Here is a 27,675-nt window from a genome sequence, read left to right on the forward strand (position 1 = left end):
AAAGTTTCCTTTTTGAAAAAGTCACTGATGTTGGTCTGAACACTTAGGTTTTATGTCGATGTGAAAACCCTTTTCAACCTGTGACGTTAAAGTCCAGCCCAATAAGGCACAGATGTATTCTTCCACGGCTCCTTGCACTACCCGATTGTTTGCAGTGGTGACTGATTTCAATGCTGCTTCAACATTTTCATTGGAATCATCGTTAGGATCAAAAAATGCTTTCATTTGGCCGTGCCTTGTCTCCACAATATTTTTTTTCTTCATCTGGATCAATCTCAGCATTGCTTAGTATGCACACTTCGTCTGTCAGTCCATTAGAAGTGGTATAAAGTCATCCTGCATTAGCTGAATTTCATCTCCACCTCCTTCATTCTGTACGTTTTCCAAACTGGTCACCTCTCTGGAAGATTTTTGTTTGCTTTACACTCTTCCATTCGTTTCTCATCAGTTGTACAGCATTAAGTAAATCGATGACCTACACAGGCATATACAGTGGTGTCCTTTGGCCTGTCCAACAAGTCAAACACCTGTGGTTTCATTGCATGGGGATAGTGTTGCTTGAAATTGTAAATCACATCTTGACCCAGCAGTTTGATAATTACTGTGGTGATAGTGTCAACTCGGCTCAGTGCTGGCACTCTTGCCGCTGAGTCAGAAGATTGTGGGTTCAAGCCCCATTCCAGGACTACAGCACATACACTTCAGTACAGTATTGATACTTCACTGCAGTATTGGAAGAGTACTGCATTGTTGGAGGTGCTGCCATTTGAATGAGATATTAAACTAAAACCCTGCCTGTTCAGGTGAAGGTAAAAGATCCGAGTGACCTGGCCAACATTTATCCCTCAACTAACACCACTAAATCAGATTCATTGGTTACTTAGCTCATTTTCTGTTTGTGGGAACTGGTTGTGTGCAAATTGGCTGCTGCGTTTTCCTACATAATAACAGTGCAAACATTTTAAAAGTGGTTGTGAAGTGTCTTACGGCATTCTTTCCTTCCTTCCTGCCTCCGTGACTTCCTTCATGGCGGGTGGCAGGACCATCAGTTGTAGGTTGAAACCCCCGTCACTTCTGGATAACCAGATAAATGATGAGCATTTATTCTCCCCTGTATATTTTTAACCATTCAGTAAGGATGTTCTCAGTCATCCAAACAGACCAGTGGTTGTTGTAGGTGACAGGCAGGTGTGCAACTCTGCGGAAACACTGTGATTTGGCTGTTCTTTCCCACAGCAAATTCCTTAGTTTACGTTCTATTTTGCTGCTGGCACATTATAGCAGCGTAATACCGATAAGTGTTCTTCTGCTTTTTTTCTTGCCATTCAGCTGATCTGACCTTAATGAAAGAGTCCCACTCCCAATGCAGGAGAAGAACAGCTCAGTTTCAACCCATTTAAATTCAAAGGGAGAACATCATGCTGCCAAGATCCTGTGCTGTTAAGTGTGTTTTTATTTAGATGGTGATTGTTGAAGACTTCAACTGGATGTGAGTTGGGGGAAGTTACAGAACACAGCCATGTGAGGGAGCTGAATGATATGATGGCGAAAGTGTCCTGCGTTAACGAGTATATCTTTACTGATGCTAATTCAGCTTCGACACAGACTTCACAGCCAGATAGTTCACTTGATGATGAGGTTGCCTTACTATGTGAACAAAAATATTTGTTAAAAAATCAACAGAAATATCTTAAAAGATCTTTACAGAATATCATTCTTTGTAATGGTTTGACTTTTAAAAGAGGTCGATAGTGAGACTCCTCTTGATTCTGACTTGTTCATGTTGAGCTATAATCATAGAATGGCAAATATATGCACACACATCAGTTGTAGTATTGATTTCTTTTGAATTGATAATAGATGTATTTTTTTCCCAGATAACTGAACATTTAATGACAATTTGACAGCAGTTGAAATATTTACTTCTTCTTCGACGTACCTCCTGAGGACTTTGTGTGCTGGTCACACACATGGAGACCCCATAAGTGTCGCAGACCCCTATGTGCAGGAATCGTCTTCAGTCGCTCTGGATCCTCACATAATCTGTGTTCCAGACTGTTGGCCAAGACCTGGCTATATCTACCATCCTTAATGGTCTTCTATCTGTTCAGGAACCAGTCGGGAACCTTGTACTGACGTGAGTTCTGCTAGATTGTTATACTGAGCTCGACCTCATCTTCATAAAGCTGTCCGGCTCTCTTGCTCAGGTCAATCTCAGTGTTCCTCAGCACCACATGGGCACAGTGCCTTCCAACACACTTGATGGGGGTGATAGTGGAAGCTATCCTCGTTCGTCCATCAATATTGGTGTTGAGGACTCGAAGAATGTGCTGGAAATTTTCAGGAATAACCAAAGACATTGGAACAGTGGTGGTTACTTGATCTGAAATTTTTCTTTCAAAGCAACTGTTTCCATTTTCAATTATTTTCTTATTAGCGATTTTGAGGTACTGTCATATGTTTAACAATCTACTAACCTCAGATCAGTGTTTAGGTCTAATTTAAAGCATTCTAATAATAAATCCTGCAAATTAATGCAAATGCATGCAAAAACTATTTGAAATTGAATTGATTGTTGTTGTTAGTAGCAAAAGGTATCCATTGAGATTCATTCAGTTTGAATTGACCTGGATTCCAGGCAACCTCTTTGCTGATTTCAGCTGAGTATACAATGGTTCGTGTTACAGAGTAAATCTGAGATAGTCAATGAAAACGATTTTAAAAAAAGTCAATTGTGTTGTAAGAAATCAGCGCTTGGGTTTCTGAAAAGCTATAGTTCAAGTATGAATTTGATTTCAAACAATATTTCTCAGCTACAACAAAAGCAAAATACTTTTGATTCTGGAAATCTGAAATAAAAACAGAAAATGCTGGAGACAGCAGGTCGGGCAGCATCTGTGGAGAGAGAATCCAAGTTTAGATAAATGTGAGGTGATGCATTTTGGTAGATCAAATCGGGCCAGGACCTACTCCGTTAATGGTAGGGCGTTGGGGAGAGTTATAGAACAAAGAGATCTAGGAGTACAGGTTCATAGCTCCTTGAAAGTGGAGTCACAGGTGGATAGGGTGGTGAAGAAGGCATTCAGCATGCTTAGTTTCATTGGTCAGAACATTGAATACAGGAGTTGGGATGTCTTGTTGAAGTTGTACAAGACATTAGTAAGGCCACACTTGGAAAACTGTGTACAGTTCTGGTCACCCTATTATAGAAAGGATATTATTAAACTAGAAAGAGTGCAGAAAAGATTTACTAGGATGCTACTGGGACTTGATGGTTTGACTTATAGGGAGAGGTTGGATAGGCTGAGACTTTTTTCCCTGGAGAGTAGGAGGTTTCGGGGTGATCTTATAGAAGTCTATAAAATAATGAGGGGCATAGATAAGGTAAATAGTCAAAATCTTTTCCCAAAGGTAGGGGAGTCTATAACGAGGGGGCATAGATTTAAGGTGAGAGGGGAGAGATACAAAAGGGTCCAGAGGGGCAATTTTTTCACTCAAAGGGTGGTGAGTGTCTGGAACGAGCTGCCAGAGGCAGTAGTGGAGGCGGGTACAATTTTGTCTTTTAAAAAGCATTTGGACAGTTACATGGGTAAGATGGGTATAGAGGGATATGGGCCAAGTGCAGGCAATTGGGACTAGCTTAGTGGTATAAACTGGGCGACATGGACATGTTGGGCCGAAGGGCCTGTTTCCATGTTGTAAACGTCTATGATTCTATGATTCTATAATATTTCAGGTAGATGATCTTTCATCAGAACCAAATGTTTCTCAGCTGTTGTTCCAGTTTGGCCTTAAGTTTTAGGACTTCCTGAAATGTAAATGGCCAAATAAGTTTAAGATTGGTGCCTGCGTGTAGCTCAGTCGTTTCTGGCACAGGTTCAGATTGAACAGAATGCTATCTGTGCAGTTTTACCCTGTACATAGGTTTGAATATCATTTAAATAACACAGCAGTGCCAAATATCAATTGTACGCGCAGCCTAATGAGCATTAACCCATTGGAAAGTGAGCAGAAGCTGTCCATCAGTGGCCCTTGACACTGCCAATTCAATTCAGTAGTGAGATCTGTGTTGGTTTTAAAGGGTCTTATTAGTGTTTGTTTTTTGATTATTGAATCAGTCTTGTGGCTGATGAGCTGTAACTGTGTAATCAAAAGATATGCCGCTGTCGACTTGCTCAACTACTCCTTCACCTCCTTGAATTCTCTTCTCCCCAGCAAAACCTTTACTCTCTCCCGTCCCAGTCGTTCCCCTGGTATGGTCCCCGTTTTCCAAGGGGTGCTGGCTTGAGGATGTCTGGTGCACAACTTGTTTGGCCATCTGGTGTTGTTGCCTCCCAACTCTGTGCCCATCTTTCCTGCAACTCCCTGTTTGAATTTCTTGGGTTTCCGCCATTACCACAGCACCGAAATGGCCCTGACCAAAGTCACAAATGACTGCGAGCATGGTGCATTATCCCTCCTGATCCTTCTAGACCTCTCTGCAGCCATTGACATGGTCAACCCACATCATCCTCCTCGAATGCCATTCCTCCATTTCTAGCTCAGTGGGACTGCCCTCATCTGGTTCCACTCTTACCTATTCTGTTACCTCTCCTCTTCGCCCCACCATCTCCTTAAAAGTACCTTCACCTATCTAGGACCCCGCCCCCCCCCCCCCGCCAGTCTGGAATTCCCCCCCTAAACCCTTTTACCTCTTGCTCTCCTTAAAACCACATCTTCAACCAAAAGTTTGCTCACCCTTCCTGACATCTCCTTCTCTGGCTCGGCATTGAGTTTTTTTCCTTATGCCTCTGTGGATTGCTTTGCAACATATTTTCTGAGTTAAGGGAACTACATAGATGCAAGTTGTTGTTTAACATGCAAAGTGGCAATACAGGCTTGTATTCATAGGTATTTTATACAGTATTTTGCTCTGGCCTGTGTAGAACTTGGGTCATACATACTGACAAAATGAAGCACTTTCATCCGTGTTAGGTTATATATTGGTTTCTTTATTGCTGGGCACAGTACACACACAGGGTTTCTGCTGACTGTTTTATGCAAGTTACAGGATTGCATGTTACAGTCTTGGGATCACTTCTGTTGCATTATTCTTTAGAAGCATTTCCTAACACAGTTCTGTTCAGATAGCCTTCTGTTCAATTCAGTCAGCTTGAGATCTTGGTCAGGACAGATAGGCTGAGAGATATCATTGTATTGTATCTGGTTAGGGACCAATCTAGCAGGTAATTAAGAAAACTTGGCAAAGATCAGTGAATCAATCCCAAAGCTGCTAGGTGAGTGACATCCTGCAGTAATGGTTTTGATTGATAGCTATGGTTGGTGTGAAGATATGGGTCAGGCCTGGGAGAAGAGCAGGGCTAATGATTCATTGTAGTCCCTTTGGCGGGCAGTTCTGAGGCCAGGAGTTTCTGCCTTTGGACATATAGGGACTCGATCAGCAATCAGTTTGTAGTCCAGCAGAGAGACTGAGCTGAATCAATGACTACCTGTTTCATTAAGTAAGGAGTGAGTGATCCAGTTTTTTGAAGAATAATATTATATTGACACATAATGCAGGAGAAGCAATTTTGTTGCTTTTGAATTTTGAGGAGAGTAGGAAAGGTTGGAATTATTGTAATTATACAGTTTGTACTGAATACTGTTTACTTACCCATTTACCATTAAATAAATGTATCTGTTGAGCCACAGTCTGTATAGTCATCCACCTAGCGAAGGTGAGGAGGTTACATGGTGGCACATGATATATTCCAGTCAACTGGATTACAGTGGCAAGGGTTCCCTGTTTGATTCAGAGGTGTCACTATATATTTACCTAGACACTGGGCAGATAAACACACACTCTGGTTTGTAGAGAACACAAGTTTTTTTTATGGGAGCAGCTGTGGCTCTTCAACAAAAGTAGAATATCTGTCATTTTTAAAAAAAGTAACCCTCTGTAAATTCAGTGGCCCCGATATTACCAGGGAGGCGGGATGGCAGTGGGGGGGACGGGGGGCCGACTGGGCGCATGGGTAACCCGCCCAGTGAAATCCGTCCGTTCCTCACACGATCGCGAGTAAATTGAAGGCACTTACTGTGGCTTCCGGGTTTCCCGTCTGAAACCTGCGCAGCTGGCGGACTGTGCACCCGCATCACAGGCTGTCAGCTGGAGGAGCTCTACTTAAAGGGGCAGTCCTCCAATGCTGCTCCTGCAGCAAAGAACCAAAATTATAGAATGGAGCAGCCCAGCGGAAAGGCTGCTCCCAGATTTACTGATGCCTCACTCCAGGTCTTACTGGATGGGGTGAGGAGGAGGAGGGATATTTTCTACCTGGCGGACGGGAGGAAGTGGCCTGCCTCTGCCACCAAGAAGGCCTGGCTCGAGGTGGCAGAGGAGGTCACCAGCAGCAGCAAAATCTCCCGCACCCGGATACAGTGCAGGAAGCGCTTCAATGACCTAACTAGGTCAACCAAAGTGAGTACACTTACTCATTCTCCTATACTCCGTCTTCCACATCACCGCCCCCACCTCCTAACTCATTCTGCATTGCCAACATTACTCTATCACATCACTCCTCACACCCACTCAAACCTCATCCTTAACTTACCTGCACTTACTCACCTCCCCAGTACTCATCCCAGCACGACCACTCAACCCAGTCCTCATACAATATCATGGTTCTGTCTCATACTCACCCTCTGATGCATCTCTTCCACGGTCAGCCTCACCCAAACCAATGCATTCAGTGGTTGGCCATGTCACCATCTCCTACTCACGCCTCTATAGGAGAAGAGAGCCCAGAATGCACGGGAGAGGGCGAAGACCGGAGGGATGCTGCAACATCAGGTCGTCCTCACGGACGCGGAGCAGAAGGCTCTTGAACTGAGCTGTACCCTCGAGTGCCTGTCCGTTGGGGACGCCGAGACTGCCACCCGACAAATGGCTGGTGACAGAACTTTAACATTCAGCACTCACCATAGCAAATGATGTTAACATGCCTTGCCATCTTCAGCACCTCAACATCTGTCATCATGCTTAATATTGCCTTCTGTTCTCTTACAGGGCCTTTAGCGATTGCTGTGACGGTGGAGGGCGATTCCTCAGAGGACCTGCCGGCTCTGAGGGGCACCGTCACATCTGAGCCAGCCACCCACCAGCGCAGATACACACACCTCGGTGGGTCCCTGTCCTCACTTAGTTGGGGTCGCACATGGTGAGTCACCACACACGTGAGCACGAGCAGACACTGGTGGCAGGGGCAGCTGTGGGAGCACTCTTCTCCAGGCTCTGCTCAGCTGCACACAGATGCTGAACCCTGGGGGCCATCCATGAAAAGGAGAGTCATTGAGGGACAGCAGCACATTTGCGAGGTGCTGGAACAGGTGCCACGCGCACTCTCCACAATCGCGCAGAGGATGGAGGAGTCCAACTCCTGCATGAGTGGAATACTGTCACAGGTACGGGAGGGAATCTCTGAGATACTGTCACAGGGACGTGAGGGCATCTCTGAGATAGTGTTGCGGGTAAGTGCGGGAATGTCTGCGATGGAGGGAAGGCTCGCCTCCTTCGAGCTTCAAGCACGGCTCACCAATGAGTCCATTGAGGCCCTGACAACAGCCCTTCAAATTCAGGGTGAGTAACTTTTTGCTGCCTTAAACAGACAGGCAGATACACTAGCTCTGGTCTTATAAGGTTTCACACATGTCCTCCAAACTGTCATCCAGCAGGGTGGTAGGAGTGATGTGGGCCTGGCCCAGGAGAGGGATGATGGCAAAAGGGGACATGGAAGTGGGGAAGCCACTCAAAGCACTCCCACGTCTCACTCGTTGCCCCCCTCTCAACCAGTACCCACAATGCTGCCTCCTGTCCAGGTGGTCAAGCTTGCCCCTTTGGAGCAGTCTTTGGAGGGGCCCTCTTTGGCACCGAAACCCAGAGGGCATAGGCCCAAAGCATCTAATCGGTCAGGGCATGACCAAGAGCAACCTGCCACTACCTCTGCTGCAGCCACAGGGGAAGCACCACGTAGGAGTAGTCAGAAGCGTAAGGCAAAGGTTTTGTGAGCACGAAGGGGATACAGAAGGGTGTTTGACGGTTTGTCATGTTTTTTATTTATAGTTGATTTTTGTTAATGGCACATTAAATATTATTATTGTCATCACTACTGCCACGTCTTGGCCATTCTTGACTGGCTTGTGAAATAAGTCCCTTTCATGAGATTCACCATGAACACCCACACTTGATGCCACCCATTGGGTCACCCTACAGTGGGTGTATGTGTAGTTGCACGACTATTTGGTGCAGGTGCCTGTGGCGCAGCACTGTGTTGTGGAGCTCCACGTGGTGAAGGTGGACGGCGTGCCTGGTGAGGCTGGTGATGTTGCTCGTCATCGGATAAAGTGATGAATGCAGCTATGGCGGCCCCCATCCTGATGATGTGAGTTTGAAGGGGTCCGCAAAGTAGGTAAATGTGTTTGCACAGCAGAGTTTAGGGTACAAATTAATAATTTTGAGTGGAAAGACAAAGGTGTTGCAGCCAAAATTTTGTCTGAAGTGACAGAATGCCCTGCTGCAATAAATGAGGTATTCCTCCCAACTGGGCGACATGGACATGTTGGGCCGAAGGGCCTGTTTCCATGTTGTAAACTTCTATGATTCTATGATTCTATGTCAAGTAATCCTTTGCATCACCCACTGGCTGCTGGCTGAAACACGTTTGCTCCACAGGGAGTGTTTCCCACAGCACGGGAAACACGCTGAGGATCCTTCAAAATTGCACCCCTGCCAAAATCTCCAGTGAATGAGGTCTGTCAAGTATCTAACTAGCTAAATAACTATCTAAAGTATCATCCCGCCGGCTTTAATTGCCGGTGGGAGTCCCGCATGCGGGAGCTGCGGGACTCCATTATATATGGAAACCAAAGATGATTCTGCCCACTCAGTTCATCGAGTTACATCAAAACTACAGCACAGAAACAGGCCATTCAGCCCAAGTCGTCTATGCCAGCGTTTATGCTTCACATGAGCCTCCTCCCTCCCTACTTCACCTGACGAAGGAGCAAAGCTCCGAAAGCTTGTGATTTCAAATAAAGCTGTTGGACTATAACCTGGTGTTGTAAGACTCCTTACATGTGTCTAAAGAGGCTCATTAGTAATTCCACTAACACTATTTCACCTCAAATCAGTCTTAAATTCATAACCTGATGTTACTGCTGTACTTGCAATCTGATGCGCATTAACCCATTAGATTGGTGAGCTGAAGCTGTCTATCCATTGTATATGGAAACCCAAGATGATGCTGCCCACTCAGTTCATCGAGTTACATCAAAACTACAGCACAGAAACAGGCCATTCAGCCCAAGTCGTCTATGCCGACGTTTAAGCTTCACATGAGCCTCCTCCCTCCCTACTTCATCTAACCCTGTCAGCAAACCCTTCTATTCCTTTCTCCTTCCTGTTCTTAACCAGCTTCCCCTTATATACATCTATTCTTTTTGCCTCAACTACTCCTTGTGGTTGTGAGTTCCACATTCTTACTACTCTTCGGGTAAAGAAGTTTTGCTTAAATTCCCTATTGGATTTATTAGCGAATATTTTATATTTATGATCTCTAGTTTTGGATTCCCCCACAAGTGGAAACATTTTCTCGACGTCTACCCACCAAACCCTATCATTATCTCAAAGACCTCTATCAGGTCACCCCTCAGCCTTCTCTTTTCTGGAGAAAAGAGCCCCAGCCTGTTCAGCCTTTCCTGATAAGTATATTCTCCCAGTTCTGCGAATCTTTTTTGCACCTTCTCCAAAGCCTCTATATCCTTTCTATAATATGGAGACCAGAACTTCAAGTTCTGTAGCCAACAATCCCTTCGGGCCAGGAGTCCTATCCTCCCTTAGTTTCATCGGTTTATCAATTATCTCATCCCTTTCTATCTTAAGTGTTTTAATATCTTTTTTGACCTCTTCTTCTAATGTTCTGCCCACCTTGTCAGTCTCCCTGATAAATACTGAGACAAAGGGCCCGATATTAGGAGGGCGGCGGGTTGGCAGCGGGGGGTCGACTGGGCGCGTGGGTAACTGTGGCGCTGGAAAGCTGTGCAGCGGGCGGACTGCGCATGCGCAGCATAGGCTGTCAGCTGGAGGAGCCCTGTTTAAAGGGCCAGTCCTCCACTGACTGATGCTGCAGGAAATAGGAAAAATTACAGCATGGAGCAGCCCAGGGGGAAGGCTGCTCCCAGGTTTAATGATGCCTCACTCCAGATATTATTGGATGGGGTGAGGAGGAGGGGGAGGTCAGAGATCTTCCCCCCGGCGGGTGGGAGGAAGTGGCCTGCCTCTGCCACCAGGAAGGCCTGGCTCGAGGTGGCAGAGGAGGTCACCAGCACCACCAACATATCGGCCACCTGCATACAGTGCAGGAGGCGCTTCAATGACCTAAGTAGGTCAGCCGAAGTGAGTACACTTACTCATTCCCCTACACTCCGTCTGCCACATCACCACCCCCACCCCACATCTCCTTCTGCACTGCCAACACTACTCTGTCACATCATCCCTCATACCCACTCCAACCTCATCCTCATCTTACCTGCACCTACTCACCTCGCCAGTACTCATCCCACCACTACCACTCAACCCAATCCTCATACAATCTCATGGCTCTATCTCATACTCACCCTCTGATGCATCTCTTTCACGGTCAGCCTCACCCCACCTGACACTATCTGTGCTTCAGCCACAGGGCATACATCACATATGTGCAGTAGGCAGCGTAAGGCAAATGTGTCGTGAGCATGAAGGGGATGCACAAGGGTGTTTGAGGGTTTGTCATGGTTTTTACTTATATTTGATTTCTGATCAACTCACATTACATATTGTATTGTCACCACGACTGCCACGTCTTTGCAAATCTTGTCTGGTTTGTGCAATAATGCCCTTTCCTGAGGATCACTATGAAGACCCACAACTGATGCCACCCATTGTGTCACTGCAGAGTGGGTGTAGGTGTATTTGCAGGGCTCTTTTGTGCAGACGACTGAGAGATGTCGGCGATGTCCCCGGTGGCACCCTGGAAGGATGCGGAGGAGAAGTTGTTGAGGACAATGGTGACTTTGACAGCGACAGGTAAGAAGATGGTGCTCGGGACAGCCGGGAGCAGCTCGGCATGAAGGAGGCTGCAGATGTGGACGACTACATGTCAAGTGACTCTGAGCCTCCGTGTGCACTGCTGCTCAGAGAGGTCCAGGAAGCTGAGCCTCGGTCTGTAGACCCTGTGGCGAGGGTAGTGCCTTGTGCGACGCATCTCTCTGCGGTTGCCCTCCCTCCTGCTGTGCAGGTGGATGTGTCACAGCGCTGTGTTGTGGAGCTCCACGTGTCAGAGGTGGACGGCCTGGCCGGCGAGGCTGGTGATGCTGTTCACCTCCGAGGAGGTCATGACTGCAGCTATGGCGGCCCCCATCCGGAAGATGTACATCTGAGGGGATCCGCAAGGTAGGTACATGTCTCTGGACACCAGGGTAAGTGAGCAAGTTGGTGAATTTTATTGTTAGGAGGAGGGTAGTGGAGGCCAAACTTTGTCCAAAGTGACAGAGTGGCCTCCTGCAATGAGTGAGGGTCTCCCCCTCCCCCACCTGTCAAATGGACCTTTGCAGCTGCCACAGGCTGATGGCTGCAACACGTCCATTTCAACTGGGAGTGTTTCCCCCATTACGGGAAACAGTCCCAATTGTTTGCAAAATCCCACCCCTCCTATGTGGGGGCTGCGTGCGCATGTCAGCGCTTCACTGGGAAACCCGGAAGTGGGTGGGTTGGAGCCGGGCTCCGGACCCACCCCGGGAATCCCCGATTTTTGCAGCCCCCCCCCCGCCACGAACGCACCCGCTCGGGGGTACGAAAATCAAGCCCAAAGTAACTGTTAAGTATTTCTGCCATTTCGCTGTCGTTACCTGGTGAGTTTAGCTTGTGCATCCCTTAGTGGCCCTATCCTTATTTTGATTTTCTTTTGTTGTTTGTGTGACTGTAGAATATTTTATATTCTTTGATAATTTAATCTCGTAGTTCCTCTTTGCTTTCCTAATTGTTTTTTTGATTTCTTTCCTAATCTGTTCGTATTCCCTTTTGTTATCCTCTTCTGAGTATGACACTTCTTCTCAGTACTGAGAACTATATTGGTTTTGAAGGCTGTTATTAGATTTGATTTAAAAAGTGATTTTGAATGTTGATCAGCCAGTGCTCTGAAACATGACAGGATGATAATTTGTACCATGATTCCCCACATGGCAAATTGAGGCGAATTAAAGCACCCCTCCTACTGCCTCAGCACAGAATAAGGATGAACATGGTCCCTTCGAGGTTTCAATATCCTACAGACAGAGAATTAACCTTTGAGCTATTCAAATGGCCCATCTTGTTTACTTATTGTAATTAAAATGAATGTGGATGATGCACAGTAATAGAACTAAGGGGGGAAGAAAAAAACTTGCATTTATATAAAACGTTCCATAGCCTCCGGACATCCAAAGCACTTCACAGCCAGCTAAGTACTTTTGAAGTGTCGTCACTGTTGTAATGTAGGCAAACATGGCAACCAGTTTGCACACAGCAAGGTCACACAAACGGCAAGGAGATAGAGGACCAGATCATCTGTGTTGGTGGCGTTGCTTAAGGAATAAATGTTGGTCAGACTACCAGGAGAACTCCCCCACTCTCCTTCGAATAGTGCCATGGGATCTTTTACATTCACTCGAGAGGGCATACAGGACCTTGGTTTAACAACTCATTCGAGAGACGGCACCTCTGACAGTGCGGTACTCCTTCAGTACTGCACTAGTAGAAGTGTCAGCCTTGATTATGTGCTCAAGTGTCTGGTGTGAGACTTGAACCCACAACCTTCTGACTGAGGGGTGAGAATGCTACCACTGAACCAGGCTGACATTTGGAAGTGGTAAAAGCATGCAGTGTTTCTCCATTACCCCACACTTTCAGAAAGTGTTGGACATTTTCAAATATAGTTTGGAAAATGTTTGTCTTTACAATAATTCTGCAAGCTACATAAAAATAAATCTTTGCGGGGACTTGGAAAAAATCTAGGCCTGATCTTGATGTTTTTTCTGTCTGAACCATGCTGTGCAATATTAAATCAGATGAGTCCTGAATTGGACAGAGCATTCTCATCCAAATATTATTTGTTTTGTCTTCATTGCTACAAACAGTTCAGATCAGAATGACATTATGCGTGAGCCATTTTTAACCTCTCCAGCTGAGCCAATTCCTGTCAGTGGCAGCAATAGTTGCAGTACTTATTACATGTCCTTGCATTTATGGTAACTATGTGTCAGACAATTTTTCTGTAGCCATATTCAGTTTGTTATTCTGTTTTGTTTTTTACTTCAAGAAAAATGTAAACATTCTGAATGGTTCAATAAAACATTTGAGACAAAAACAGCAGCAAAGTCTGAAACTTCAAGGAATTTTGAAGCATGTATTAGTGCTGATTTTTGACTGCATTGAGAACAATTTTTAAAACACTAAAAAAATTGTTAAGGATAACAAAAAGGTCCAAACTTGACTAAACATATACACCGAACATTGGCAAAATATAAACTGCCAACCTGAGTTACATGGGAGATCCTAAGATCCTCTCCCTACAAAAAGAACAATTAAAAAAAAAATCACCAAATTAATGTAAAAAGAAACAAGTGAAAGAACAATTCTATTTAGTGCATTTTAAACATGTTTCGTTTTTATGACACTACGTGTTAAGGAACATTGAGCCAAAATACAAACACTTCAGTTAAACTGAAGTGCCTCATAAAATAATTAACATATATATATATATAAACAGGCACTTGTATAGTCAGTGCCTAGGAAAATATAGCGAGCAGCACTTTAAGTGGGATGTTTCTTGTTGACAGTATTGATGAACCTATAAGTATATCCTGAATGCTTGGTGATATTGGATCCTCCAAACAGCACTGCATACAGCAGAAGATTGTGCAAACTGTTAAACCGTGTCCTGGTAATCCTTTGATCAGACAAAGCAACATTCCGCATCCCCTTCCCCTTTGATATGATGTTCACTTCATTCTTATCGGGAAGGTGGCCATTTTAGTTCAAAAGTGCCTGATAACTGAGTGCATCTTTTTAAGCCACAGTAATTGAAAAAGCAACAAAATGAGTACTCGGGTAGTTGAGACAGGTTGGAAGATGTTGCAAGAGGATTTGAGACCGTGTCTTCGATACTTGAAACTTTCATGGCTCATTATTCAGCAGAGTATAAGTTAAATCACTAGCGTCTGGCTTATATTGCAGGATGGCTATATGTTAGAAGTAGTACTGTAATACCCTGGTCCTAGTGTTGTGGAATTAACCTCCCTTTATATTGCAGGGTGGATTCCACAGATTGACAGCAACAAGCAAATGTGAAAACAATGACTTAATTCTCTAAAAATGCGTGACTTTTATTTTCTGGCAATCAGGCCTTCCCGGGTGGCTGGGGACAGTCTGTGCTGGGTCAGCAATTGGGAGACCTCGTTACTGGCTTGTACGGATGGGTTCAGTGCTGAACCTGCCTGTGGCCAGAGAAGTGCTGGTTGCCGCTGCCGGGTCCTGTTTGAATTTCTTCTCTATTGTTTTTGCCTTGAGCTGCCAAAAGGAAATCCAGCTCTTTGGGCAAATCTCAGCATTTCTGGAGGCTGTATGTTGACTGATTTTCATTATATTTCTGTTGCCGAAGTTGGGGCTGCAGGCAATAATGTGCAGCAAGTCAAATGCTCCACTCAGCGGAAACAACCTTTCATTATTTATCTTCTCAAAATATTTCAGAATTTTGAAAGCCTCAATTAGATGCCCTCTGACCTTTCACTGTTTTTGTGAAAAAGACCCTTTTTTTTGAGGCTTTCTTCCTGACTAGAATCTCTCATTCCTGGTATCATTCCAGTAAATCTTCGCTGCACGTCGCAATTACCCCAACTGAGGTCTAACCAGTGTCTTGTACAAAGCAATGTCTCTTCCTTGCTTTTATATTCTGGTTGGGGAGTTTATGGATAGGCTGCATTCTGGAGCACCTGCTGTTGTGCTGTGTATCAGAGAAAATTTACTCTGTATCAGACACAACACCAGCCAGTTTTGTGCTTCAGTAATCTTTGTTTTTCTTCTAACATTTGCGAAGAATTTGCAAGCCCGGTTTGCTACAATGCCACAGGGTCATTCCGTCCTAGCTGCATGCAAATACATTAGTTTCTTCCAAGACACCTCACCATAGCAGCAGCAAAGGAATTTTATATTATGGGCCCACTTTGCCCGGGTGCTGGACAGTCAGAATGCACCCAAAGGGTGACCAGACCTCAGAGCATCTGTACTTAGCAGACCAGTTTCATTAGCATGGCCCGGTTACACTCCTGAAATAGGTCCACTCCTTGGCAGGGTTTTGTACTGGGAAATGGGGCTGGTAACAGAACCACAGTCGTAGGCCTGGCTGATGGCTTCAGGGCCTTCTGGCTGCTATTGGCAAACTGCAGCCAAAAGGCCTCCAGGACCAAAGATCTATTGGAAGGCTGCAAGAGAAAGGAAACACTTACTTACCTTTGAGCATTACAGAGAGGACTATCGGGGCCCAAATGTTGTGTCATCAGATTTAAAGACACATTCAGAATGTCACGGCGAGGCTGCCTTTTCAAACTTGAGTGGCAAAATTGCGGGACTCCATTCCTCTGCGGAATCACACTTGATGGCAGCACACGTCGGACAATCAGGGATGGATGTCACCTCTCCTAATTTGTTGTGCACCTGCTTTTCAGGCCATTTAATCGAATGGCCATAAAATGGGGCACGCAGACCTCCGCCCCTGATTCTCTGCTTTGTATATCGCACTGAAGGAGACTTCGTGCCTGGAGTGGAGTCTTGCAGTTTTAGGACCGTGGTGTGTCCCTTTTCATCATTGTGAAGGATCCAGGTTTCAGGAGAGTGGGAATAATCATCCCCCCTTGAACGGGAGAACCGTGAAAGCATATGTCATCATTATTTCACATTCCGGGGAGGACTATCTCATTCTGAATTAAAGCTTTCTGAGAAGTCATGAGGGTTTGCTTAAATTGGACAAGGGCTTCACACTTGGCATTCAGTAAAAATCACAATACACCATAGTAAGGACTTTAAACATTTTAAATAATCTGAAACCTGACTTTAAATTTTGGAATTATAGGCAGAAATAAGATGTTACAAGGTGGAACCAAAGCAGAGTGCCAGGCTGTCTAATTGTCTCAGGAACGCCTACACAAAAATTCTTGACCCGAGGCCTTTGGGATTGGGCTGGTTACTTCACCGAAGGATGAGGCAGCGAGCCAACTTCAGCTGCTCTTGCGCACCTCTGAACAAGAAAATACCAGAGCCTAGTGAGAAGAGGGACAGTGTGCACCATGTGGTCTTGTCAGTTGAAAGTAAAATCACTTATAGAATGTGGGGCAGGCAAGGAAATACAAAAGTATTAATACAGTTTTAAATAGCTGGTGTATGATGAAAACCTGGGAGAAGTTGCAGCCTGGACTGATAGGTTTACAGTCCGCTCTGTGGAGGCTATTGAGTGCAAGTAGACTGAATCTCAGCAGACTCAATCCACTTCATCTGCACATAAATCCACAGCACAACGATAAATTGAATTTATATTGCATCTTTAATGTAATAAAATGTCTCAAAATGCTTCACAGACATGAAACCGGACACTCATCAGTGAAGGGACAAGAGTTAGGAGATGGCAGGGTCAAAGAGGTAGGTCAAGAGAAGGTTTTTGGGGAAGAGGAAAGAGGTAGCAAAGTGGAAGAATTTAGGGAGAGTTCCAGAGTATGGGATCTAGACGGCTGCCCAAAGGCTGGAGTGGAGATAGGCAGGAATGTAAAGGAGACCAGAGTTGGAAGAGTGGAGGTTGTATGCTAGCTCTGAAGCTGGACAAGGTTGCAGAGGCAGGGATGGACGAGGTCCTGGAGGAACTTTGTAGCTGACACAAAGCTTGTACTGTGCTACCTGTGGAGTATTTAAGAGGTCAAGGACAGGAAGAGAAGCACATTTGTGCAAAACCTGGCTTTACTCTGAACGGTGGAGAAACCATGTCCTATTAATGCAGTGCTCCAAATATGGCCTGGGGGCCCGTGTGACACTTGGCAGGCCTGTCAACCCATGAATCTTCATTCATGGAGTTCAAACTTTTTCCTTATGCTCTTGTCTTATGTTCACAGCAAAAGGGTGGTTTCCATAAGCATTCTGCATCTCCTATGAACCCAAATCACACTGTTATATCTATTTATGTCTGAGAATAACATTTTCTCTTTTACTGTGATATCATCTACCGATATCATGGGGGATGCCTATTACCACCTTCTTACTCCTTTCAAAAGTTGGAAAAACTCTACCATCAGACCAAAGTTGCTGTAAGTATAATACTTAAAACAACAGTAATAAGAGCATCAATCCACAGGGGTTCAACACTCTTTTCAGAAATTATTTCTTACACACTTTGATCAGCTGAATGAAAGTTTTCTGTGGGCATTCATGATGCTAAGTTGCACATGGATGACATGAATTTCCACGAGTTTAGATCTCCAGAGAGAGCAAAAGCTGAGTAATCAGAGCTGTATTTTTATGCCAGAGGAAACCTTTCAAGTTAGAGCTTGTCTTTGATGTCCCTAGGCAGCCTAAGAGGCAACCTGTGGGGAAAGATATTGGGTTATTAATCTTCCTGCATACATTTCCTTTTAATGGCTCGGCCACCAGTGTAATTGAATTCAACTACCTCCTAGTCTGTTAACCAACAAATGTTAATATTTCGAAACAGGCAGACATAGTTATCAAGCAATTCACCCAAGACAGAAATCTCCCAGTGTCACTGTCTGATTGTGCAGCCAGTTAGGTACATTGGTCACCATTGCCACAGAAACAATGAACTTCCTTTAGAGCAGAAGTCCTCAAATATCTTTTTGCTGTGCGCCCTCTTTGGAGATTCACGTCCCATGCGCGTCCCCCTCTTTCTAACAAACAGTAAACGCAAGAGGATTTTATTTTCTCGGCTAACCTAATATGTTGCTTAAGACCCGAACCCTTCGAGATAAAGGGACTTTCACCTATAGCTATTATAGTGCTGAACTGGTGTTTTATTCCTCAGTGATAAGCATAGGGTCATCTCGCCGATTTATTTCATTTTATTGCAGTTAATTTTCAGTGACAAGATATATTCGAGAGAAGGGATGGCTGAATAATTGAATAGGATCCTTTCTTTCCACAGGCCTGAAAACAAATTCAGTCATTACTACACAAAGTGAAAAACTCATAAGCAACATCTTGCTCACAAATGGATACATTCTCTATCATTCAGCTCCCCACAGGGAATGGTTACCAAAACTGGCCAAGTAAAAAGTTGTATCAAGTTCTGCGTTTGTACGTTATTATTACAACAGTGTTCGTAGATTCACAATTGTGTGAACTTTATCCACATAAACCTACAGTCATACAAAACTTAAGGCAGTGATGGCAGATTTTTAATTCACCTTAGTGCCTCCAACCCCCACCCCACTTCTGTTATCTCCCTTTACCGTCTGACGGTAGCAACTTGCCCTGGGGTACAGTTCCATTGGCACCACCAGTCCTCTTGTACGTTGCCCAAATGACTATTTTCACATTTTAGCCTGGACAGTGTGCTGACTGTCTTGCTATGGGGCGGCCTCTTATTCCGAAATATGTTCGCTTGTCCCGTTTTGCGGTTAAACCAATTGATTCAAATTTCCTGGCTTCTGTCCGCAATGTGCCGTTGAGCTGAGCCAATGAGCCCGTCTCATGTGTGCCCCCCCCCCCGCTCTCACACGCTCCCTATTGGCCGCACACAGCCTGTCGGGGACCAAGAACACGCAGAACAGGCTTCAAATAAAATCAAACCAATCAAAGCGAATTTAAAGCTAAAATCGCACTGATCGAACGTTAATCCAGCCCATCCTCCTCACGCCCCCCTCTCCCTCCCACCCCGATAACCTCGTTGTGCCTCCCTGCAGAGTAATCATTTACCCATTCTATCTGAAGTTATACATATAATACAAAAATTCCCTTATTTTGTCTCATCTTGCTACCCTACCCAGCTGTGGGATGTCATCAGAGCTGGTATTCAGCACTGTTTCCCCCTCCACCAGGGAATTCTATAGGAGGAGGCCTGTCCAACCATCCAAAGTGCAAATGGAGCAGCTCCATTAAAAATATGGGCTCTGCAGTTATATTGGAATCACCCTGTCCTTTCTTCTTTCAAATAAAAACAGAAAATGCTGGAAACACTCAGCAGGTCAGGCGGCATCTGCGGTGCGAGAAACAGAGTTAACGTTTCAGGTCGATCAGATGTGTTCTGATGTAAGGTCATCGACTGGGCCAGATTTTGCTCTTGAAATAATGGTGAGGATAATGGCACGCACTGTTATTTATCTGCAAATGGTACAGCAACTTCAGGCGAGGAGCAGATGCACGGTTAAACGTAAGTATCCAAATGTTGCTGTCCAAGTTGCACCACTCTGCTTAGCTTTACGAAAACGGCATCTTGCTGTCTGCCTCACCATTGACATGCACTGAATGGCATGAAGTTGCTGTATTTACACAGTAGATATGAACTAATCTCGCCACAGGAAGTTAAGTCTTGTCATTTCGAGTGTAAGTACCCTTTTAACGACGTGATAAGTATTAATTACTGCCAATCAACTTCTCTGGAGTCGCAGTCCTTCAATTATTAATTGTTGTTGGAGATTTTAAAAATGTAAAATTTTAAATTAATTTTTTTTTTACTTTTCCTTTCTGTCTCTTTTTTCTCTCTTAATCCATTCTTTTTTTCCCTCTCTTTATTGCTCTTTCTGTACCTGATTTGACATTGAATTCACCCATTCTAATTTACATTTCCTTCTCAGTCCTTGTGCTGTTTACTTCTCAATCCTTCAATCTGATTGGTTAAGGAGATGTCCTGTTCACTCAGGTCCCAGATGCTCTGTTTCCCTCGGTGTGCCCTTCTCAGGTGGCACTTTGAGCAACATGCCATACAAAAGAATTAAAAACCTAAACATGCCAGGGCTAGTTGAGCTTACGGCAGACGCTGTTGGATGCCCTGCAACAGCAAAATCTGGCCCATTATTTCTCTCTCCACAGATGCTGCCCGACCTGCTGAGGGTTTCAACAACAACAATAACAACTTGCATTTATATAGCACCTTTAACGTAGTAAAACGTCCCAAGGCGCTTCACAGGAGCGTTATCAAACAAAATTTGACACCAAGCTTGGTTAAAGAGGTATGTTTTAAGCAGTGTCTTAAAGGAGGAGAGAGAGACAGAGAGGTTTAGGGAGGGAATTCCAGAGCTTAGGGCCTAGGCAACGGAAGGCATGACTGCCAATGGTAGAGTGATTACAAATGGGGATATGCAAGAGGCAAGAATTGGAGGAGCGCAGAGATCTTGGAGGATTTTAGGGCTGAAGGAGGTTACTGAAATAGGGAGGGGTGAAGCCATGGAGGGATTTGAAAACAAGGATGAGAATTTTAAAATCGAGGCGTTGCCAGACCGGGAGCCAATGTAGGTCAGTGAGCACAGGGGTGATGGGAGAACAGAACTTGGTGCGAGTTAGGATATGGGCCGCAGAGTTTTGGTTGAAGTTTATGGAGGGTGGAAGATGGGAGGCCGGCCAGGAGAGTATTGGAATAGTCCAGTCTAGAGGTAACAAAGGCATAGGTGAGGGTTTCAGCAGCTGATGAGCTGAGGCAAGAGCTGAGATGGATGATGTTATGGAGGTGGAAGTAGACGGTCTTGGTGATGGAGCGGACATGTGGTCGGAAGCTCAGCTCAGGGTCAAATAGGACGCCAAGGTTGTGAACGGTCTGGTTCAGCCTTAGACAGTGGCTAGAGAGAGGGACGGAGTCGGTGCCTAGGGAACGGAGTTTCCAGCATTTTCTGTTTTTATTTCTGATTTCCAGCATCTCCAGTATTTTGTTTTTGCATTATATTTTTCACTTTGCTGTAGGGAAGTCGCTGGCCTCCATCAGGTAACTTTCCACTGTGACATGATTGGAATCAGAAGCCCATCATGTGATGAATCAGAAGCCCATCATGTGATGAATCAGAAGCCCATCATGTGATGAATCATGACTGCAAACTCTGTCCCCTAGCCACCGACTTCATCCTTCTCTCAGGCCACTGTCTCAGGCTGAACCAGACTGTACGCAACCTTGACATCCTATTTGATCCTGAGCTGAGCTTCTGACCGTATAACCCCTCCATCACCAACACTGTCTACTTCCACCTCTGTAACATTGCTCGTCTTCACCCCTGCCTCAGCTCATCTGCTGCTGAAACCTTCATCCATGCTTTTGTTACCTCTAGACTCAACTATTCCAATGCTCTCCTGGCCGGCCTCTCACCTTGCATCCTCTGTAAACTTGAGCTCATTCAAAACTCTGCTGCCCATATCCTAACTCACGCAGTCCCATTCACCAACCACCCCTGTGTTCACTGACCTGCATTGGCTCCCAGTCCAGCAACACCTCAATTTTAAAATTTTCATCCTTGTTTTCAAATTCCCCCATGGCCTCGCCCCTCCTTATCTCTATAACCTCCTCCAGCCCCACAACCCTCCGAGATCTCTGAGTTCCTGCAATTCTGGCGGAGCTTCAGCTGCCTCGGCCCTAAGCTCTGGAAATCCATCCCTAAACCTCTCCGCCACTCTACTTCTCTCTCCTCCTTTAAGACGCTCATTAAAACCTTCCTCTTCACCCGTCCTAACATCTCCTTATGTGGCTTGGTGTCATATTTTATTTGATAATGCTACTGTGAAGCGCTTTGGGATATTTTACTACGTTAAAGGTGCCATTTGTAAGTTGTTGTTGCAAACCGCTATCCCCTCACACCACTGGGCAGCTGTTTGGAACAGCTCTTAAGGAAGAACCTGCTTTGATCTGTGGCCCTAGACTAAGCTTTAGTGAATAACAGATGTCGTGCGTTGAATTTTGGTATCAGTTTTACACTGTAAAAAATTAACTGAAATTATTTTTCAATGCATAAAAGCTTGAATTACAAAGCAGGCAAAAAAAATTTGGCTCCATTTTTCACAAAAAAACCAGATATGGAGACGACATAAAGTCAAAGTCTTTTGTCAGTAGTGACCAAATCCTTGCATCGATGCATGTTGTAGATTTATGGATGATCAGATTTAGAAATTACATTTAAAATGTGAGCTATTCATATCACCGAGTATTTACTTTATCAACATTGACTGCAGCTTCGGTAAGTCTCAGTTTTGTAGCATTATTGTAACAAAAATAATTTGCTGAAGCTTTTGTTGAACTTGATCTGTCTCATGTTTGCCTCATCTATGCAAAGCCTGACAGATGTGACATTTTAATTACACATGGAAGAAAGGTAACAGTGCAGGTCAGTGCCAGAGAGTTTTGCCATCTTGAAAGTGTTTTGTTCCAACCTGTTTTCCAGTGAAGAGATTAATTTACTGCAACCTTCTATTTCATTTTATTGTGTAACCGAGTTCCATTTTCCCTGATTTTTTTTTTCCCCCATTGCACTTTTGTTTCATTTCAATTTCCCTCCCCCTATCTTTCCATCCTAAAACAGATTTATTTGCTAATCATATTTCAGTGCATAATTTATTTCTTGTATGTAACAGTTAGATAGCTGGTTAATTTAGTGCACTGGTATATTAAAAATCTACAAAGATGTTAATTGTTAGGCACTGACAGTGTGATATCACTGACAGCGGTGTGTAGTCACCCTGCATAGTGAGAAACATCTGGAGCAGTGACTCCTTTGAATGGGGGACTGCAGACAGGTGGGTGCCTTCGTTCTGAACAAGTTAAATGATACCTTGTGTAATACCAACAAATGTTCACTGGAGTGTTAAATATACAATTAATTCTGTAACGAACTTGTCAATGTGTAAATTAACCTCCTCCTCCAAAGTATGATAACATACCCCAATGGTTGTGGGTTTGGTGTAGGTATAAGTGATGAGTGAGTAGACAGGAACCTGGCCTTGGTTGGATGAAGTTCTTGATTTTGTGAACCTTATAATTCTGGAAAACAATTGATGCCATTTTAGTTACTTAAAGTTGATGTGCCATTGTTGCCCAAAAATAGAACGTTTTTTTTTAAGTATTTAATTTTGTAACAATTTAAACACTGCCAACAATCATTTCATACATCTGGAATGAAGTTACCAGAGTTATTCTGGGTACCAATATAAACCAGATTTATATTGACTTTGATAATGTGCATGCCAGGCTGGTAGTCAGATGCAGTGGCAGCTGGAATTCAGTTTTTGTGTATTATTTACAGATGTCACACGTTAGCTGCGGCTGTGTGAAGGATACAAAGTGACTTTGCTGCAACCTTACAGAACAGCAGTTGTTGTGAGTGCCAGCTTGGCTCAGTTGTAATTTGCTCACCTCTGAGTCAGAAGGTTGTAGGTTCAAGCCGCACACCAAGGGCTCGATATTAGGAGGGAGGCGGGTTGCCAGCGGGGGGTCGACTGGGCGCGTGGGTAACCCGCCCAGTAAAATCGGTGGGTTCCCCACGTGATCGCAGCCTAATTGAAGCCACTTACCTTGGCTTCCGGATTTCGCGCTGGAAAGCTGCGCAGCGGGCGGACTGCGCACCCGCATCATAAGCTGTCAGCTGGAGGAGCCCTATTTAAAGGGGCAGTCCTCCACTGACTGATGCTGCAGAAAATAGGTAAAATTACAGCATGGAGCAGCCAAGGGGGAAGGCTGATCCCAGGTTTAATGATGCCTCACTCCAGGTCTTACTGGATGGGGTGAGGAGGAGGAGGAGGGAGATCTTCCACCGGACAGGAGGAAGCGGCCTGCCTCTGCCACCATGAAGGCCTGGCTCGAGGTGGCAGAGGAGGTCACCAGCACCACCAACATATCACGCACCTGCATACAGTGCAGGAGGCACTTCAATGACCTAAGTAGGTCAGCTGAAGTGAGTACACTTACTCATTCCCCTACACTCCGTCTGCCACATCACCGCCCCCACCCCACACCTCTTCCTGCACAGCCAACACTACTCTGTCACGTCACTCCTCACACCCACTCAAAGCTCATCCTCATCTTACCTGCACTTACTCACCTCGCCAGTACTCATCCCACCACTACCACTCAACCCAATCCTCAAACAATCTCATGGCTCTATCTCATACTCACCCTCTGATGCATCTCTTTCACGGTCAGCCTCACTCAACCTGCCACTATCTGTGCTGCAGCCACAGGGCATGCATCGCATATGTGCGGTAGGAAGCGTAAGGCAAACGTGTCGTGAGCATGAAGGGGATGCACAAGGGTATTTGAGGGTTTGTCATGGTTTTTACTTATATTTGATTTCTGATCAACTCACATTACATATTATATTGTCACCACTACTGCCACGTCTTTGCAAATCTAGGCTGGTTTGTGCAATAATGCCCTTTCCTGAGGATCACCATGAAGACCCACAACTGATGCTACCCATTGTGTCACTGCAGAGTGGGTGTAGGTGTATTTGCAGGGCTCTTTTGTGCAGACGACTGAGAGACGCCGGCGATGTCGCTGGTGGCACTCTGGCAGGATGTGGAGGAGAAGTTGTTGAGGGCAGTGGTGACTTTGACAGCGACAGGTAAGAAGGTGGTGCTCGGGCCAGCCGGGAGCAGCTCGGCATGAAGGAGGCTGCAGATGTGGACGACTACATGTCGAGTGACTCTGAGCCTCCGTGTGCACTGCTGCTCAGAGAGGTCCAGGAAGCTGAGCCTCGGTCTGTAGATCCTGTGCCGAGGGTAGTGCCTTCTGCGATGCATCTCTCTCTGCGGTTGCCCTCCCTCCTGCTGTACAGGTGGATGTGTCACAGCACTGTGTTGTAGAGCTCCACATGTCAGAGGTAGACGGTATGGCCGGCGAGGCTGGTGATGCTGTTCATCCTCCGAGGAGGTCATGACTGCAGCTATAGCAGCCCCCATCCAGAAGATGTACGTTTGAGGAGGTCCGCAAGGTAGGTAAATGTGTCTGCACACTGGGGTTGAGGTTGCAAGTTTGTGAATTTTACTGTTAGGAGGAGGGTGGTGGAGGCCAAACTTTGTCCAAAGTGACAGAGTGGCCTCCAGCAATGAGTTAGGGTCTCCCCCCTCCCCCACCTGTCAAATGGACCTTTGCAGCTCCCACAGGCTGGTGGCTGCAACACGTCCATTTCAACTGGGAGTGTTTCCCCCAGTACAGGAAACATGCTCAGTTTGGATGAAAATCCCAGCGCTCCTAAAATATCCTACAAATCAGGTCTCCTATCGACCTGAACTATCACAATAATTGCCTTAAGTGGGATCCCGTGGCTTTAATTGCCAGCGGGAACCCCGCACGTGGGGGCTGCGCGCGCATCACTGGGGAACCCGGAAGTGGGCGGGATGGAGCCGGGCTCCGGACCCACCCCGGGAATCCCCGATTTTCGGAGTCCCCCCGCCACGAACCCACCCGCTCGGACGTCCAAAAATCGAGCCCCAGGAGCGGAGCACATAATTCCAGTTACTTCCACTTCAGTGCAATACTGAAGGAGCACTGCAATGTTGGAGGTGCCTTATTTTGATTATATTTTAAATCGAGGCTCTGCCTGCCTGCTCGCTCAGGTGGATACAAAAGATCCCATGATATTATTGATGAAGAGAGAGCGAGTTCTCCCAGTGTCCTGGCGAAGGACCCTCAAACATTGACTGCAGCATTTGACAAAACGATAATGACTGCACTTCCAAAGTACTTCATTAATGTAAGGAATCTTACAACACCACTTTATAGTCCAACAATTTTATTTTAAAATCACAAGCTTTCGGAGATTACCTCCTTCGGAGACAATCTCCGAAAGCTTGTGATTTTAAAATAAAATTGTTGGACTATAAAGTGGTGTTGTAAGATTCCTTACATTAATGAAGTACTTTGGAAGTGCAGTCATTATCGTTTTGTAAGATTATCTCCTTCGGAGACAATCTCCGAAAGCTTGTGATTTTAAAATAAAGTTGTTGGACTATAACCTAGTGTTGTAAGATTCCTTACATTTGTCCACCCCAGTCCATCACCGGCATCTCCACATCAAAGTACTTTATTGACTGTGAAGCACTTTGGGACATCCTGAGGATGTGACAGGAAATCGATGTATGTCCTTACCTTCCTTCCTATTAGGTTCAGTGTGATGCTGGGATCAGTGGGTCTTCCCAACTGCCAGACTTAGCAATTCTGGCAAGTTTACACTTGGGTTGCCGCTGGCTGCATGAGAAATGTGCATCAGGAGCCGATGTTCCCAGCACCTCACCAAACTCAGTATAAATGCAGCTAGTGTGTCTTGCCGACAGGCAGCCTGTTTAAATTAAATCAGGTCAGAGCTGAATGTTTGCAATGATAGGTAATGTTTCCATCCATATGTGGCATCTGCTGGATATTAATATGTTCGCCTGAGGAAGGAGGTAGCCTCCGAAAGCTTGTGAATTTAAAATAAAATTGCTGGACTATAACTTGGTGTTGTAAAATTGTTTACAATTGTCAACCCCATCACCGGCATCTCCACATCATGGATATTAATATGGTGGAGGCTTCCAAAATTAAATAAGGAGATGTTTTACAACTCATTTTTTAAAAAAATACAATCCCTGAAAGTAGAGTTTCTTGTCTAGGAATTACATTGTGCAATTTTAGTAGCAAACTTGAACCACATTCATGTGAAATTCCTCTCTGTCAACTTAGCAAAGGCGTTAACCCATTTATAAAATAAATAGATTGATAGGTTTCAGACGGAAGCATTAACATGTTCATCACTAATACTGGGCAGAGCAGTTCTTGAATATCATTATGAAAAATCCTGCCACTTTAGCACATAAAGGTTGCTTTGTGTAGGTTTCCTAGTGCGGCTGACTTCAATCACCTGCCCTGGTCAGTGAAGCTGATTGTTATGATTTTATTCTGTGTGTTTGTATCGATGGAATTCACTGTCTGCACCCTATTATAGATGGGTTTTTTTGCATCTGAAGGTGTTGCAATTCGCAGCAGGAGAATGTTACATCAATCAGTACGTGTGTGTAAATAAAGTGTGAATATTCATGCCATCGTAAGGCACTGCATCCTGACAGATCAAGCACAGGAAACCCAGACAGGAACCCTCAAGTGTGAATATCACAAACTCGCATTTGAATGTAGATCTGTGGCAATATGGTTTAACATTTGGCGTCAATGGCTACCACCATATGGTAGGTAGTTTTAATCCAATCTGAGCTTCATTTTTTATAATTTGTAGAAATATGACTAAAACAATAGCAGAAAACAAACTATTTGGGTTGGCACTGCAGAAGCAGACTTTGCTTATCATTTCAGTTGGGCCAATGATGCATGTACAATACTGTGTTCGAATCATTTTAGGCATAGAGAATGCCGATCACATTTTAATCAGTAATAACAACAGAAAATGCTGGAAACTCTCAGCGGGTCAGGCAGCATCTGTGGAGAGAGAAACCGAGTTAATGTTTCAGGTCAGTGATCTTTCATCAGAGCTGGAAGATGTTGGAGATGAACAGCTTTTAAGCAAATACAGAACCAGAGAAAAGGAGGTGGGAGGCAGGGAAAGATCAAAAGGGATAGAAATAAAAACAGAAAATGCTGGAAATCCTCAGCAAGTCAGGCAGCATCTGTGATT

At 45.0% G+C, this 27,675-nt stretch overlaps 1 protein-coding gene and 1 pseudogene across 1 annotated transcript in view; one reads left to right on the top strand and one right to left on the bottom strand.

Annotated features, from left to right (window-relative positions):
* Positions 1–27,675, top strand: part of inpp5a (inositol polyphosphate-5-phosphatase A) — a 471,549-nt gene that overhangs the window by 165,296 nt on the left and 278,578 nt on the right. The window lies entirely within an intron of this gene.
* Positions 1,586–2,360, bottom strand: LOC137340362 (small ribosomal subunit protein uS13-like; annotated as a pseudogene).

The sequence above is a fragment of the Heptranchias perlo genome, chromosome 21, assembly GCF_035084215.1.
Source record: "Heptranchias perlo isolate sHepPer1 chromosome 21, sHepPer1.hap1, whole genome shotgun sequence".
NCBI lineage: Eukaryota > Metazoa > Chordata > Chondrichthyes > Hexanchiformes > Hexanchidae > Heptranchias > Heptranchias perlo.